Consider the following 16,004-nt stretch of genomic DNA (forward strand, 5'->3'; position numbering starts at 1 on the left):
CAAGCAGCCCCATTCTCTGTGCCTCTATGCGAACAGTGCCATGGGCAGATGAGGCTGAGCAACAGCTTTCCAGGCTAGCCTCTTCTGCCTGCCAGCTATCTGCAGACGTTCGCATTTCAAGAGCAGGGCTGCGAAAGGAGCCTAGCAGGTACACCATCTTTCCCAGGTTACGTTTGAAGTTTGAGGTGGCAAGACAAGCAAGGAGCCCCATTCTCTGTGCCTCTGTGCGAGCAGTGCCATGGGCAGATGAGGCTGAGCAACAGCTTTCCAGGCTAGCACCTTCTGGCTGCCAGCTATCGGCAGACGTTCGCACTTTCGGAGCAGGGCTGCGAAAGGAGCCTGGCTGGGACACCAACATTCCCAGGCTACGTTTGAAGTTTGAGGTGGCAAGACAAGCAAGCAGCCCCATTCTCTGTGCCTCTGTGCGAGCAGTGCCATGGGCAGATGAGGCTGAGCAACAGCTTTCCAGGCTAGCACCTTCTGGCTGCCAGCTATCGGCAGACGTTCGCACTTTCGGAGCAGGGCTGCGAAAGGAGCCTGGCTGGGACACCAACTTTCCCAGGCTACGTTTGAAGTTTGAGGTGGCAAGACAAGCAAGCAGCCCCATTCTCTGTGACTCTGTGCGAGCACTGCCATGGGCAGATGAGGCTGAGCAACAGCTTTCTAGGCTAGCCCCTTCTGCCTGCCAGCTATCTGCAGACGTTCGCACTTTCGGAGCAGGGCTGTGATAGGAGCCTGGCAGGGACACCACCATTCCCAGCATGCGTTTGAAGTTTCAAGTGGCAAGATAAGCAAGCAGCCCCATTCTCTGTGCCTCTATGCGAACAGTGCCATGGGCAGATGAGGCTGAGCAACAGCTTTCCAGGCTAGCCTCTTCTGCCTGCCAGCTATCTGCAGACGTTCGCATTTCAAGAGCAGGGCTGCGAAAGGAGCCTAGCAGGTACACCATCTTTCCCAGGTTACGTTTGAAGTTTGAGGTGGCAAGACAAGCAAGGAGCCCCATTCTCTGTGCCTCTGTGCGAGCAGTGCCATGGGCAGATGAGGCTGAGCAACAGCTTTCCAGGCTAGCACCTTCTGGCTGCCAGCTATCGGCAGACGTTCGCACTTTCGGAGCAGGGCTGCGAAAGGAGCCTGGCTGGGACACCAACATTCCCAGGCTACGTTTGAAGTTTGAGGTGGCAAGACAAGCAAGCAGCCCCATTCTCTGTGCCTCTGTGCGAGCACTGCCATGGGCAGATGAGGCTGAGCAACAGCTTTCCAGGATAGCCCCTTCTGCCTGCCAGCTATCTGCAGACGTTCGCACTTTCGGAGCAGGGCTGTGATAGGAGCCTGGCTGGGACACCAACTTTCCCAGGCTACGTTTGAAGTTTGAGGTGGCAAGACAAGCAAGCAGCCCCATTCTCTGTGCCTCTGTGCGAGCACTGCCATGGGCAGATGAGGCTGAGCAACAGCTTTCTAGGCTAGCCCCTTCTGCCTGCCAGCTATCTGCAGACGTTCGCACTTTCGGAGCAGGGCTGTGATAGGAGCCTGGCAGTGACACCACCATTCCCAGCATGCGTTTGAAGTTTCAAGTGGCAAGATAAGCAAGCAGCCCCATTCTCTTGCCTCTATGCGAACAGTGCCATGGGCAGATGAGGCTGAGCAACAGCTTTCCAGGCTAGCCCCTTCTGCCTGCCAGCTATCTGCAGACGTTCGCATTTCAAGAGCAGGGCTGCGAAAGGAGCCTAGCAGGTACACCATCTTTCCCAGGCTACGTTTGAAGTTTGAGGTGGCAAGACAAGCAAGGAGCCCCATTCTCTGTGCCTCTGTGCGAGCAGTGCCATGGGCAGATGAGGCTGAGCAACAGCTTTCTAGGCTAGCCCCTTCTGGCTGCCAGCTATCTGCAGACGTTCGCACTTTCGGAGCAGGGCTGTGATAGGAGCCTGGCAGGGACACCACCATTCCCAGCATGCGTTTGAAGTTTCAAGTGGCAAGATAAGCAAGCAGCCCCATTCTCTGTGCCTCTATGCGAACAGTGCCATGGGCAGATGAGGCTGAGCAACAGCTTTCCAGGCTAGCCCCTTCTGGCTGCCAGCTATCTGCAGACGTTCGCATTTCAAGAGCAGGGCTGCGAAAGGAGCCTAGCAGGTACACCATCTTTCCCAGGCTACGTTTGAAGTTTGAGGTGGCAAGACAAGCAAGGAGCCCCATTCTCTGTGCCTCTGTGCGAGCGGTGCCATGGGCAGATGAGGCTGAGCAACAGCTTTCCAGGATAGCACCTTCTGGCTGCCAGTTATCTGCAGACGTTCGCACTTTCGGAGCAGGGCTGCGAAAGGAGCCTGGCTGGGACACCAACTTTCCCAGGCTACGTTTTAAATTTCAAGTGGCAAGATAAGCAAGCAGCCCCATTCTCTGTGGCTCTATGCGAACAGTGCCATGGGCAGATGAGGCTGAGCAACAGCTTTCCAGGCTAGCCCCTTGTGTCTGCCAGCTATCTGCAGACGTTCGCATTTCAAGAGCAGGGCTGGGAAAGGAGCCTAGCAGGTACACCAACTTTCCCAGGCTACGTTTGAAGTTTGAGGTGGCAAGACAAGCAAGCAGCCCCATTCTCTGTGCCTCTGTGCGAGCACTGCCATGGGCAGATGAGGCTGAGCAACAGCTTTCCAGGCTAGCACCTTCTGGCTGCCAGCTATCTGCAGACGTTCGCACTTTCGGAGCAGGGCTGCGAAAGAAGCCTGGCTGGGACACCAACTTTCCCAGGCTACGTTTGAAGTTTGAGGTGGCAAGACAAGCAAGGAGCCCCATTCTATGTGCCTCTGTGCGAGCACTGCCATGGGCAGATGAGGCTGAGCAACAGCTTTCCAGGCTAGCACCTTCTGTCTGCCAGCTATCTGCAGACGTTCGCACTTTCGGAGCACGGCTGTGATAGGAGCCTGGCAGGGACACCACCATTCCCAGCATGCGTTTGAAGTTTCAAGTGGCAAGAGAAGCAAGCAGCCCCATTCTCTGTGCCTCTATGCGAACAGTGCCATGGGCAGATGAGGCTGAGCAACAGCTTTCCAGGCTAGCCTCTTCTGCCTGCCAGCTATCTGCAGACGTTCGCATTTCAAGAGCAGGGCTGCGAAAGGAGCCTAGCAGGTACACCATCTTTCCCAGGTTACGTTTGAAGTTTGAGGTGGCAAGACAAGCAAGGAGCCCCATTCTCTGTGCCTCTGTGCGAGCAGTGCCATGGGCAGATGAGGCTGAGCAACAGCTTTCCAGGCTAGCACCTTCTGGCTGCCAGCTATCGGCAGACGTTCGCACTTTCGGAGCAGGGCTGCGAAAGGAGCCTGGCTGGGACACCAACATTCCCAGGCTACGTTTGAAGTTTGAGGTGGCAAGACAAGCAAGCAGCCCCATTCTCTGTGCCTCTGTGCGAGCACTGCCATGGGCAGATGAGGCTGAGCAACAGCTTTCCAGGATAGCACCTTCTGCCTGCCAGCTATCTGCAGACGTTCGCACTTTCGGAGCAGGGCTGCGAAAGGAGCCTGGCTGGGACACCAACTTTCCCAGGCTACGTTTGAAGTTTGAGGTGGCAAGACAAGCAAGCAGCCCCATTCTCTGTGCCTCTATGCGAACAGTGCCATGGGCAGATGAGGCTGAGCAACAGCTTTCCAGGCTAGCCCCTTCTGGCTGCCAGCTATCTGCAGACGTTCGCATTTCAAGACCAGGGCTGCGAAAGGAGCCTAGCAGGTACACCAACTTTCCCAGGCTACGTTTGAAGTTTGAGGTGGCAAGACAAGCAAGCAGCCCCATTCTCTGTGCCTCTGTGCGAGCGGTGCCATGGGCACATGAGGCTGAGCAACAGCTTTCCAGGCTAGCACCTTCTGGCTGCCAGCTATCGGCAGACGTTCGCACTTTCGGAGCAGGGCTGCGAAAGGAGCCTGGCTGGGACACCAACTTTCCCAGGCTACGTTTGAAGTTTGAGGTGGCAAGACAAGCAAGCAGCCCCATTCTCTGTGCCTCTGTGCGAGCACTGCCATGGGCAGATGAGGCTGAGCAACAGCTTTCTAGGCTAGCCCCTTCTGCCTGCCAGCTATCTGCAGACGTTCGCACTTTCGGAGCAGGGCTGTGATAGGAGCCTGGCAGGGACACCACCATTCCCAGCATGCGTTTGAAGTTTCAAGTGGCAAGATAAGCAAGCAGCCCCATTCTCTGTGCCTCTATGCGAACAGTGCCATGGGCAGATGAGGCTGAGCAACAGCTTTCCAGGCTAGCCTCTTCTGCCTGCCAGCTATCTGCAGACGTTCGCATTTCAAGAGCAGGGCTGCGAAAGGAGCCTAGCAGGTACACCATCTTTCCCAGGTTACGTTTGAAGTTTGAGGTGGCAAGACAAGCAAGGAGCCCCATTCTCTGTGCCTCTGTGCGAGCAGTGCCATGGGCAGATGAGGCTGAGCAACAGCTTTCCAGGCTAGCACCTTCTGGCTGCCAGCTATCGGCAGACGTTCGCACTTTCGGAGCAGGGCTGCGAAAGGAGCCTGGCTGGGACACCAACATTCCCAGGCTACGTTTGAAGTTTGAGGTGGCAAGACAAGCAAGCAGCCCCATTCTCTGTGCCTCTGTGCGAGCACTGCCATGGGCAGATGAGGCTGAGCAACAGCTTTCCAGGCTAGCACCTTCTGGCTGCCAGCTATCTGCAGACGTTCGCATTTCAAGAGCAGGGCTGCGAAAGGAGCCTAGCAGGTACACCAACTTTCCCAGGCTACGTTTGAAGTTTGAGGTGGCAAGACAAGCAAGCAGCCCCATTCTCTGTGCCTCTGTGCGAGCACTGCCATGGGCAGATGAGGCTGAGCAACAGCTTTCCAGGATAGCCTCTTCTGCCTGCCAGCTATCTGCAGATGTTCGCACTTTCGGAGCAGGGCTGTGATAGGAGCCTGGCAGGGACACCACCATTCCCAGCATGCGTTTGAAGTTTCAAGTGGCAAGATTAGCAAGCAGCCCCATTCTCTGTGCCTCTATGCGAACAGTGCCATGGGCAGATGAGGCTGAGCAACAGCTTTCCAGGCTAGCCTCTTCTGCCTGCCAGCTATCTGCAGACGTTCGCATTTCAAGTGCAGGGCTGCGAAAGGAGCCTAGCAGATACACCATCTTTCCCAGGCTACGTTTGAAGTTTGAGGTGGCAAGACAAGCAAGGAGCCCCATTCTATGTGCCTCTGTGCGAGCACTGCCATGGGCAGATGAGGCTGAGCAACAGCTTTCCAGGCTAGCACCTTCTGGCTGCCAGCTATCTGCAGACGTTCGCACTTTCGGAGCACGGCTGTGATAGGAGCCTGGCAGGGACACCACCATTCCCAGCATGCGTTTGAAGTTTCAAGTGGCAAGAGAAGCAAGCAGCCCCATTCTCTGTGCCTCTATGCGAACAGTGCCATGGGCAGATGAGGCTGAGCAACAGCTTTCCAGGCTAGCCTCTTCTGCCTGCCAGCTATCTGCAGACGTTCGCATTTCAAGAGCAGGGCTGCGAAAGGAGCCTAGCAGGTACACCATCTTTCCCAGGTTACGTTTGAAGTTTGAGGTGGCAAGACAAGCAAGGAGCCCCATTCTCTGTGCCTCTGTGCGAGCAGTGCCATGGGCAGATGAGGCTGAGCAACAGCTTTCCAGGCTAGCACCTTCTGGCTGCCAGCTATCGGCAGACGTTCGCACTTTCGGAGCAGGGCTGCGAAAGGAGCCTGGCTGGGACACCAACATTCCCAGGCTACGTTTGAAGTTTGAGGTGGCAAGACAAGCAAGCAGCCCCATTCTCTGTGCCTCTGTGCGAGCACTGCCATGGGCAGATGAGGCTGAGCAACAGCTTTCCAGGATAGCACCTTCTGCCTGCCAGCTATCTGCAGACGTTCGCACTTTCGGAGCAGGGCTGCGAAAGGAGCCTGGCTGGGACACCAACTTTCCCAGGCTACGTTTGAAGTTTGAGGTGGCAAGACAAGCAAGCAGCCCCATTCTCTGTGCCTCTATGCGAACAGTGCCATGGGCAGATGAGGCTGAGCAACAGCTTTCCAGGCTAGCCCCTTCTGGCTGCCAGCTATCTGCAGACGTTCGCATTTCAAGACCAGGGCTGCGAAAGGAGCCTAGCAGGTACACCAACTTTCCCAGGCTACGTTTGAAGTTTGAGGTGGCAAGACAAGCAAGCAGCCCCATTCTCTGTGCCTCTGTGCGAGCGGTGCCATGGGCACATGAGGCTGAGCAACAGCTTTCCAGGCTAGCACCTTCTGGCTGCCAGCTATCGGCAGACGTTCGCACTTTCGGAGCAGGGCTGCGAAAGGAGCCTGGCTGGGACACCAACTTTCCCAGGCTACGTTTGAAGTTTGAGGTGGCAAGACAAGCAAGCAGCCCCATTCTCTGTGCCTCTGTGCGAGCACTGCCATGGGCAGATGAGGCTGAGCAACAGCTTTCCAGGCTAGCCCCTTCTGCCTGCCAGCTATCTGCAGACGTTCGCACTTTCGGAGCAGGGCTGTGATAGGAGCCTGGCAGGGACACCACCATTCCCAGCATGCGTTTGAAGTTTCAAGTGGCAAGATAAGCAAGCAGCCCCATTCTCTGTGCCTCTATGCGAACAGTGCCATGGGCAGATGAGGCTGAGCAACAGCTTTCCAGGCTAGCCTCTTCTGCCTGCCAGCTATCTGCAGACGTTCGCATTTCAAGAGCAGGGCTGCGAAAGGAGCCTAGCAGGTACACCATCTTTCCCAGGTTACGTTTGAAGTTTGAGGTGGCAAGACAAGCAAGGAGCCCCATTCTCTGTGCCTCTGTGCGAGCAGTGCCATGGGCAGATGAGGCTGAGCAACAGCTTTCCAGGCTAGCACCTTCTGGCTGCCAGCTATCGGCAGACGTTCGCACTTTCGGAGCAGGGCTGCGAAAGGAGCCTGGCTGGGACACCAACATTCCCAGGCTACGTTTGAAGTTTGAGGTGGCAAGACAAGCAAGCAGCCCCATTCTCTGTGCCTCTGTGCGAGCACTGCCATGGGCAGATGAGGCTGAGCAACAGCTTTCCAGGCTAGCACCTTCTGGCTGCCAGCTATCTGCAGACGTTCGCATTTCAAGAGCAGGGCTGCGAAAGGAGCCTAGCAGGTACACCAACTTTCCCAGGCTACGTTTGAAGTTTGAGGTGGCAAGACAAGCAAGCAGCCCCATTCTCTGTGCCTCTGTGCGAGCACTGCCATGGGCAGATGAGGCTGAGCAACAGCTTTCCAGGATAGCCTCTTCTGCCTGCCAGCTATCTGCAGATGTTCGCACTTTCGGAGCAGGGCTGTGATAGGAGCCTGGCAGGGACACCACCATTCCCAGCATGCGTTTGAAGTTTCAAGTGGCAAGATTAGCAAGCAGCCCCATTCTCTGTGCCTCTATGCGAACAGTGCCATGGGCAGATGAGGCTGAGCAACAGCTTTCCAGGCTAGCCTCTTCTGCCTGCCAGCTATCTGCAGACGTTCGCATTTCAAGTGCAGGGCTGCGAAAGGAGCCTAGCAGATACACCATCTTTCCCAGGCTACGTTTGAAGTTTGAGGTGGCAAGACAAGCAAGGAGCCCCATTCTATGTGCCTCTGTGCGAGCACTGCCATGGGCAGATGAGGCTGAGCAACAGCTTTCCAGGCTAGCACCTTCTGTCTGCCAGCTATCTGCAGACGTTCGCACTTTCGGAGCACGGCTGTGATAGGAGCCTGGCAGGGACACCACCATTCCCAGCATGCGTTTGAAGTTTCAAGTGGCAAGAGAAGCAAGCAGCCCCATTCTCTGTGCCTCTATGCGAACAGTGCCATGGGCAGATGAGGCTGAGCAACAGCTTTCCAGGCTAGCCTCTTCTGCCTGCCAGCTATCTGCAGACGTTCGCATTTCAAGAGCAGGGCTGCGAAAGGAGCCTAGCAGGTACACCATCTTTCCCAGGTTACGTTTGAAGTTTGAGGTGGCAAGACAAGCAAGGAGCCCCATTCTCTGTGCCTCTGTGCGAGCAGTGCCATGGGCAGATGAGGCTGAGCAACAGCTTTCCAGGCTAGCACCTTCTGGCTGCCAGCTATCGGCAGACGTTCGCACTTTCGGAGCAGGGCTGCGAAAGGAGCCTGGCTGGGACACCAACATTCCCAGGCTACGTTTGAAGTTTGAGGTGGCAAGACAAGCAAGCAGCCCCATTCTCTGTGCCTCTGTGCGAGCACTGCCATGGGCAGATGAGGCTGAGCAACAGCTTTCCAGGATAGCACCTTCTGCCTGCCAGCTATCTGCAGACGTTCGCACTTTCGGAGCAGGGCTGCGAAAGGAGCCTGGCTGGGACACCAACTTTCCCAGGCTACGTTTGAAGTTTGAGGTGGCAAGACAAGCAAGCAGCCCCATTCTCTGTGCCTCTATGCGAACAGTGCCATGGGCAGATGAGGCTGAGCAACAGCTTTCCAGGCTAGCCCCTTCTGGCTGCCAGCTATCTGCAGACGTTCGCATTTCAAGACCAGGGCTGCGAAAGGAGCCTAGCAGGTACACCAACTTTCCCAGGCTACGTTTGAAGTTTGAGGTGGCAAGACAAGCAAGCAGCCCCATTCTCTGTGCCTCTGTGCGAGCGGTGCCATGGGCACATGAGGCTGAGCAACAGCTTTCCAGGCTAGCACCTTCTGGCTGCCAGCTATCGGCAGACGTTCGCACTTTCGGAGCAGGGCTGCGAAAGGAGCCTGGCTGGGACACCAACTTTCCCAGGCTACGTTTGAAGTTTGAGGTGGCAAGACAAGCAAGCAGCCCCATTCTCTGTGCCTCTGTGCGAGCACTGCCATGGGCAGATGAGGCTGAGCAACAGCTTTCCAGGCTAGCCCCTTCTTTCTGCCAGCTATCTGCAGACGTTCGCACTTTCGGAGCAGGGCTGTGATAGGAGCCTGGCAGGGACACCACCATTCCCAGCATGCGTTTGAAGTTTCAAGTGGCAAGATAAGCAAGCAGCCCCATTCTCTGTGCCTCTATGCGAACAGTGCCATGGGCAGATGAGGCTGAGCAACAGCTTTCCAGGCTAGCCTCTTCTGCCTGCCAGCTATCTGCAGACGTTCGCATTTCAAGAGCAGGGCTGCGAAAGGAGCCTAGCAGGTACACCATCTTTCCCAGGTTACGTTTGAAGTTTGAGGTGGCAAGACAAGCAAGGAGCCCCATTCTCTGTGCCTCTGTGCGAGCAGTGCCATGGGCAGATGAGGCTGAGCAACAGCTTTCCAGGCTAGCACCTTCTGGCTGCCAGCTATCGGCAGACGTTCGCACTTTCGGAGCAGGGCTGCGAAAGGAGCCTGGCTGGGACACCAACATTCCCAGGCTACGTTTGAAGTTTGAGGTGGCAAGACAAGCAAGCAGCCCCATTCTCTGTGCCTCTGTGCGAGCACTGCCATGGGCAGATGAGGCTGAGCAACAGCTTTCCAGGCTAGCACCTTCTGGCTGCCAGCTATCTGCAGACGTTCGCATTTCAAGAGCAGGGCTGCGAAAGGAGCCTAGCAGGTACACCAACTTTCCCAGGCTACGTTTGAAGTTTGAGGTGGCAAGACAAGCAAGCAGCCCCATTCTCTGTGCCTCTGTGCGAGCACTGCCATGGGCAGATGAGGCTGAGCAACAGCTTTCCAGGATAGCCTCTTCTGCCTGCCAGCTATCTGCAGATGTTCGCACTTTCGGAGCAGGGCTGTGATAGGAGCCTGGCAGGGACACCACCATTCCCAGCATGCGTTTGAAGTTTCAAGTGGCAAGATTAGCAAGCAGCCCCATTCTCTGTGCCTCTATGCGAACAGTGCCATGGGCAGATGAGGCTGAGCAACAGCTTTCCAGGCTAGCCTCTTCTGCCTGCCAGCTATCTGCAGACGTTCGCATTTCAAGAGCAGGGCTGCGAAAGGAGCCTAGCAGATACACCATCTTTCCCAGGTTACGTTTGAAGTTTGAGGTGGCAAGACAAGCAAGGAGCCCCATTCTCTGTGCCTCTGTGCGAGCAGTGCCATGGGCAGATGAGGCTGAGCAACAGCTTTCCAGGCTAGCACCTTCTGGCTGCCAGCTATCGGCAGACGTTCGCACTTTCGGAGCAGGGCTGCGAAAGGAGCCTGGCTGGGACACCAACATTCCCAGGCTACGTTTGAAGTTTGAGGTGGCAAGACAAGCAAGCAGCCCCATTCTCTGTGCCTCTGTGCGAGCACTGCCATGGGCAGATGAGGCTGAGCAACAGCTTTCCAGGATAGCACCTTCTGCCTGCCAGCTATCTGCAGACGTTCGCACTTTCGGAGCACGGCTGTGATAGGAGCCTGGCAGGGACACCACCATTCCCAGCATGCGTTTGAAGTTTCAAGTGGCAAGATAAGCAAGCAGCCCCATTCTCTGTGCCTCTATGCGAACAGTGCCATGGGCAGATGAGGCTGAGCAACAGCTTTCCAGGCTAGCCCCTTCTGCCTGCCAGCTATCTGCAGACGTTCGCATTTCAAGAGCAGGGCTGCGAAAGGAGCCTAGCAGGTACACCATCTTTCCCAGGCTACGTTTGAAGTTTGAGGTGGCAAGACAAGCAAGGAGCCCCATTCTCTGTGCCTCTGTGCGAGCAGTGCCATGGGCAGATGAGGCTGAGCAACAGCTTTCCAGGCTAGCACCTTCTGGCTGCCAGCTATCAGCAGACGTTCGCACTTTCGGAGCAGGGCTGCGAAAGGAGCCTGGCTGGGACACCAACTTTCCCAGGCTACGTTTGAAGTTTGAGGTGGCAAGACAAGCAAGCAGCCCCATTCTCTGTGCCTCTGTGCGAGCACTGCCATGGGCAGATGAGGCTGAGCAACAGCTTTCTAGGCTAGCCCCTTCTGCCTGCCAGCTATCTGCAGACGTTCGCACTTTCGGAGCAGGGCTGTGATAGGAGCCTGGCAGGGACACCACCATTCCCAGCATGCGTTTGAAGTTTCAAGTGGCAAGATAAGCAAGCAGCCCCATTCTCTGTGCCTCTATGCGAACAGTGCCATGGGCAGATGAGGCTGAGCAACAGCTTTCCAGGCTAGCCCCTTCTGGCTGCCAGCTATCTGCAGACGTTCGCATTTCAAGAGCAGGGCTGCGAAAGGAGCCTAGCAGGTACACCATCTTTCCCAGGCTACGTTTGAAGTTTGAGGTGGCAAGACAAGCAAGGAGCCCCATTCTCTGTGCCTCTGTGCGAGCACTGCCATGGGCAGATGAGGCTGAGCAACAGCTTTCCAGGCTAGCACCTTCTGGCTGCCAGCTATCAGCAGACGTTCGCACTTTCGGAGCAGGGCTGCGAAAGGAGCCTGGCTGGGACACCAACTTTCCCAGGCTACGTTTGAAGTTTGAGGTGGCAAGACAAGCAAGCAGCCCCATTCTCTGTGCCTCTGTGCGAGCACTGCCATGGGCAGATGAGGCTGAGCAACAGCTTTCTAGGCTAGCCCCTTCTGCCTGCCAGCTATCTGCAGACGTTCGCACTTTCGGGGCAGGGCTGTGATAGGAGCCTGGCAGTGACACCACCATTCCCAGCATGCGTTTGAAGTTTCAAGTGGCAAGATAAGCAAGCAGCCCCATTCTCTTGCCTCTATGCGAACAGTGCCATGGGCAGATGAGGCTGAGCAACAGCTTTCCAGGCTAGCCCCTTCTGCCTGCCAGCTATCTGCAGACGTTTGCATTTCAAGAGCAGGGCTGCGAAAGGAGCCTAGCAGGTACACCATCTTTCCCAGGCTACGTTTGAAGTTTGAGGTGGCAAGACAAGCAAGGAGCCCCATTCTCTGTGCCTCTGTGCGAGCAGTGCCATGGGCAGATGAGGCTGAGCAACAGCTTTCTAGGCTAGCCCCTTCTGGCTGCCAGCTATCTGCAGACGTTCGCACTTTCGGATCAGGGCTGTGATAGGAGCCTGGCAGGGACACCACCATTCCCAGCATGCGTTTGAAGTTTCAAGTGGCAAGATAAGCAAGCAGCCCCATTCTCTGTGCCTCTATGCGAACAGTGCCATGGGCAGATGAGGCTGAGCAACAGCTTTCCAGGCTAGCCCCTTCTGGCTGCCAGCTATCTGCAGACGTTTGCATTTCAAGAGCAGGGCTGCGAAAGGAGCCTAGCAGGTACACCATCTTTCCCAGCATGCGTTTGAAGTTTGAGGTGGCAAGACAAGCAAGGAGCCCCATTCTCTGTGCCTCTGTGCGAGCGGTGCCATGGGCAGATGAGGCTGAGCAACAGCTTTCCAGGCTAGCCCCTTCTGCCTGCCAGCTATCTGCAGACGTTCGCACTTTCGGAGCAGGGCTGCGAAAGGAGCCTGGCTGGGACACCAACTTTCCCAGGCTACGTTTGAAATTTCAAGTGGCAAGATAAGCAAGCAGCCCCATTCTCTGTGCCTCTATGCGAACAGTGCCATGGGCAGATGAGGCTGAGCAACAGCTTTCCAGGCTAGCCCCTTGTGTCTGCCAGCTATCTGCAGACGTTCGCATTTCAAGACCAGGGCTGGGAAAGGAGCCTAGCAGGTACACCAACTTTCCCAGGCTACGTTTGAAGTTTGAGGTGGCAAGACAAGCAAGCAGCCCCATTCTCTGTGCCTCTGTGCGAGCACTGCCATGGGCAGATGAGGCTGAGCAACAGCTTTCCAGGCTAGCACCTTCTGGCTGCCAGCTATCTGCAGACGTTCGCACTTTCGGAGCAGGGCTGCGAAAGGAGCCTGGCTGGGACACCAACTTTCCCAGGCTACGTTTGAAGTTTGAGGTGGCAAGACAAGCAAGCAGCCCCATTCTCTGTGCCTCTGTGCGAGCACTGCCATGGGCAGATGAGGCTGAGCAACAGCTTTCCAGGATAGCCCCTTCTGCCTGCCAGCTATCTGCAGACGTTCGCACTTTCGGAGCAGGGCTGTGATAGGAGCCTGGCAGGGACACCACCATTCCCAGCATGCGTTTGAAGTTTCAAGTGGCAAGATAAGCAAGCAGCCCCATTCTCTGTGCCTCTATGCGAACAGTGCCATGGGCAGATGAGGCTGAGCAACAGCTTTCCAGGCTAGCCCCCTCTGGCTGCCAGCTATGTGCAGACGTTCGCATTTCAAGAGCAGGGCTGCGAAAGGAGCCTAGCAGGTACACCATCTTTCCCAGGTTACGTTTGAAGTTTGAGGTGGCAAGACAAGCAAGGAGCCCCATTCTATGTGCCTCTGTGCGAGCACTGCCATGGGCAGATGAGGCTGAGCAACAGCTTTCCAGGCTAGCACCTTCTGTCTGCCAGCTATCTGCAGACGTTCGCACTTTCGGAGCACGGCTGTGATAGGAGCCTGGCAGGGACACCACCATTCCCAGCATGCGTTTGAAGTTTCAAGTGGCAAGATAAGCAAGGAGCCCCATTCTCTGTGCCTCTGTGCGAGCGGTGCCATGGGCAGATGAGGCTGAGCAACAGCTTTCCAGGCTAGCACCTTCTTTCTGCCAGCTATCTGCAGACGTTCGCACTTTCGGAGCAGGGCTGCGAAAGGAGCCTGGCTGGGACACCAACTTTCCCAGGCTACGTTTGAAATTTCAAGTGGCAAGATAAGCAAGCAGCCCCATTCTCTGTGCCTCTATGCGAACAGTGCCATGGGCAGATGAGGCTGAGCAACAGCTTTCCAGGCTAGCCCCTTCTGGCTGTTAGCTCTCTGCAGACGTTCGCATTTCAAGACCAGGGCTGCGAAAGGAGCCTAGCAGGTACACCATCTTTCCCAGGCTACGTTTGAAGTTTGAGGTGGCAAGACAAGCAAGGAGCCCCATTCTCTGTGCCTCTGTGCGAGCACTGCCATGGGCAGATGAGGCTGAGCAACAGCTTTCCAGGCTAGCACCTTCTGGCTGCCAGCTATCGGCAGACGTTCGCACTTTCGGAGCAGGGCTGCGAAAGGAGCCTGGCTGGGACACCAACTTTCCCAGGCTACGTTTGAAGTTTGAGGTGGCAAGACAAGCAAGCAGCCCCATTCTCTGTGCCTCTGTGCGAGCACTGCCATGGGCAGATGAGGCTGAGCAACAGCTTTCCAGGCTAGCCCCTTCTGCCTGCCAGCTATCTGCAGACGTTCGCACTTTCGGAGCAGGGCTGTGATAGGAGCCTGGCAGGGACACCACCATTCCCAGCATGCGTTTGAAGTTTCAAGTGGCAAGATAAGCAAGCAGCCCCATTCTCTGTGCCTCTATGCGAACAGTGCCATGGGCAGATGAGGCTGAGCAACAGCTTTCCAGGCTAGCCCCCTCTGGCTGCCAGCTATGTGCAGACGTTCGCATTTCAAGAGCAGGGCTGCGAAAGGAGCCTAGCAGGTACACCATCTTTCCCAGGTTACGTTTGAAGTTTGAGGTGGCAAGACAAGCAAGGAGCCCCATTCTATGTGCCTCTGTGCGAGCACTGCCATGGGCAGATGAGGCTGAGCAACAGCTTTCCAGGCTAGCCCCTTCTGCCTGCCAGCTATCTGCAGACGTTCGCACTTTCGGAGCACGGCTGTGATAGGAGCCTGGCAGGGACACCACCATTCCCAGCATGCGTTTGAAGTTTCAAGTGGCAAGATAAGCAAGCAGCCCCATTCTCTGTGCCTCTATGCGAACAGTGCCATGGGCAGATGAGGCTGAGCAACAGCTTTCCAGGCTAGCCTCTTCTGCCTGCCAGCTATCTGCAGACGTTCGCATTTCAAGAGCAGGGCTGCGAAAGGAGCCTAGCAGGTACACCATCTTTCCCAGGTTACGTTTGAAGTTTGAGGTGGCAAGACAAGCAAGGAGCCCCATTCTCTGTGCCTCTGTGCGAGCAGTGCCATGGGCAGATGAGGCTGAGCAACAGCTTTCCAGGCTAGCACCTTCTGGCTGCCAGCTATCGGCAGACGTTCGCACTTTCGGAGCAGGGCTGCGAAAGGAGCCTGGCTGGGACACCAACATTCCCAGGCTACGTTTGAAGTTTGAGGTGGCAAGACAAGCAAGCAGCCCCATTCTCTGTGCCTCTGTGCGAGCACTGCCATGGGCAGATGAGGCTGAGCAACAGCTTTCCAGGATAGCACCTTCTGCCTGCCAGCTATCTGCAGACGTTCGCACTTTCGGAGCACGGCTGTGATAGGAGCCTGGCAGGGACACCACCATTCCCAGCATGCGTTTGAAGTTTCAAGTGGCAAGATAAGCAAGCAGCCCCATTCTCTGTGCCTCTATGCAAACAGTGCCATGGGCAGATGAGGCTGAGCAACAGCTTTCCAGGCTAGCCCCTTCTGGCTGCCAGCTATCTGCAGACGTTCGCATTTCAAGAGCAGGGCTGCGAAAGGAGCCTAGCAGGTACACCATCTTTCCCAGGCTACGTTTGAAGTTTGAGGTGGCAAGACAAGCAAGGAGCCCCATTCTCTGTGCCTCTGTGCGAGCAGTGCCATGGGCAGATGAGGCTGAGCAACAGCTTTCCAGGCTAGCACCTTCTGGCTGCCAGCTATCAGCAGACGTTCGCACTTTCGGAGCAGGGCTGCGAAAGGAGCCTGGCTGGGACACCAACTTTCCCAGGCTACGTTTGAAGTTTGAGGTGGCAAGACAAGCAAGCAGCCCCATTCTCTGTGCCTCTGTGCGAGCACTGCCATGGGCAGATGAGGCTGAGCAACAGCTTTCTAGGCTAGCCCCTTCTGCCTGCCAGCTATCTGCAGACGTTCGCACTTTCGGAGCAGGGCTGTGATAGGAGCCTGGCAGGGACACCACCATTCCCAGCATGCGTTTGAAGTTTCAAGTGGCAAGATAAGCAAGCAGCCCCATTCTCTGTGCCTCTATGCGAACAGTGCCATGGGCAGATGAGGCTGAGCAACAGCTTTCCAGGCTAGCCCCTTCTGCCTGCCAGCTATCTGCAGACGTTCGCATTTCAAGAGCAGGGCTGCGAAAGGAGCCTAGCAGGTACACCATCTTTCCCAGGCTACGTTTGAAGTTTGAGGTGGCAAGACAAGCAAGGAGCCCCATTCTCTGTGCCTCTGTGGGAGCGGTGCCATGGGCAGATGAGGCTGAGCAACAGCTTTCCAGGCTAGCACCTTCTGGCTGCCAGCAATCGGCAGACGTTCGCACTTTCGGAGCAGTTCTGCGAAAGGAGCCTGGCTGGGACACCAACTTTCCCAG

The sequence above is a fragment of the Opisthocomus hoazin genome, chromosome 25 (genome assembly GCF_030867145.1).
Source record: "Opisthocomus hoazin isolate bOpiHoa1 chromosome 25, bOpiHoa1.hap1, whole genome shotgun sequence".
Classification (NCBI taxonomy): Eukaryota; Metazoa; Chordata; class Aves; order Opisthocomiformes; family Opisthocomidae; genus Opisthocomus; species Opisthocomus hoazin.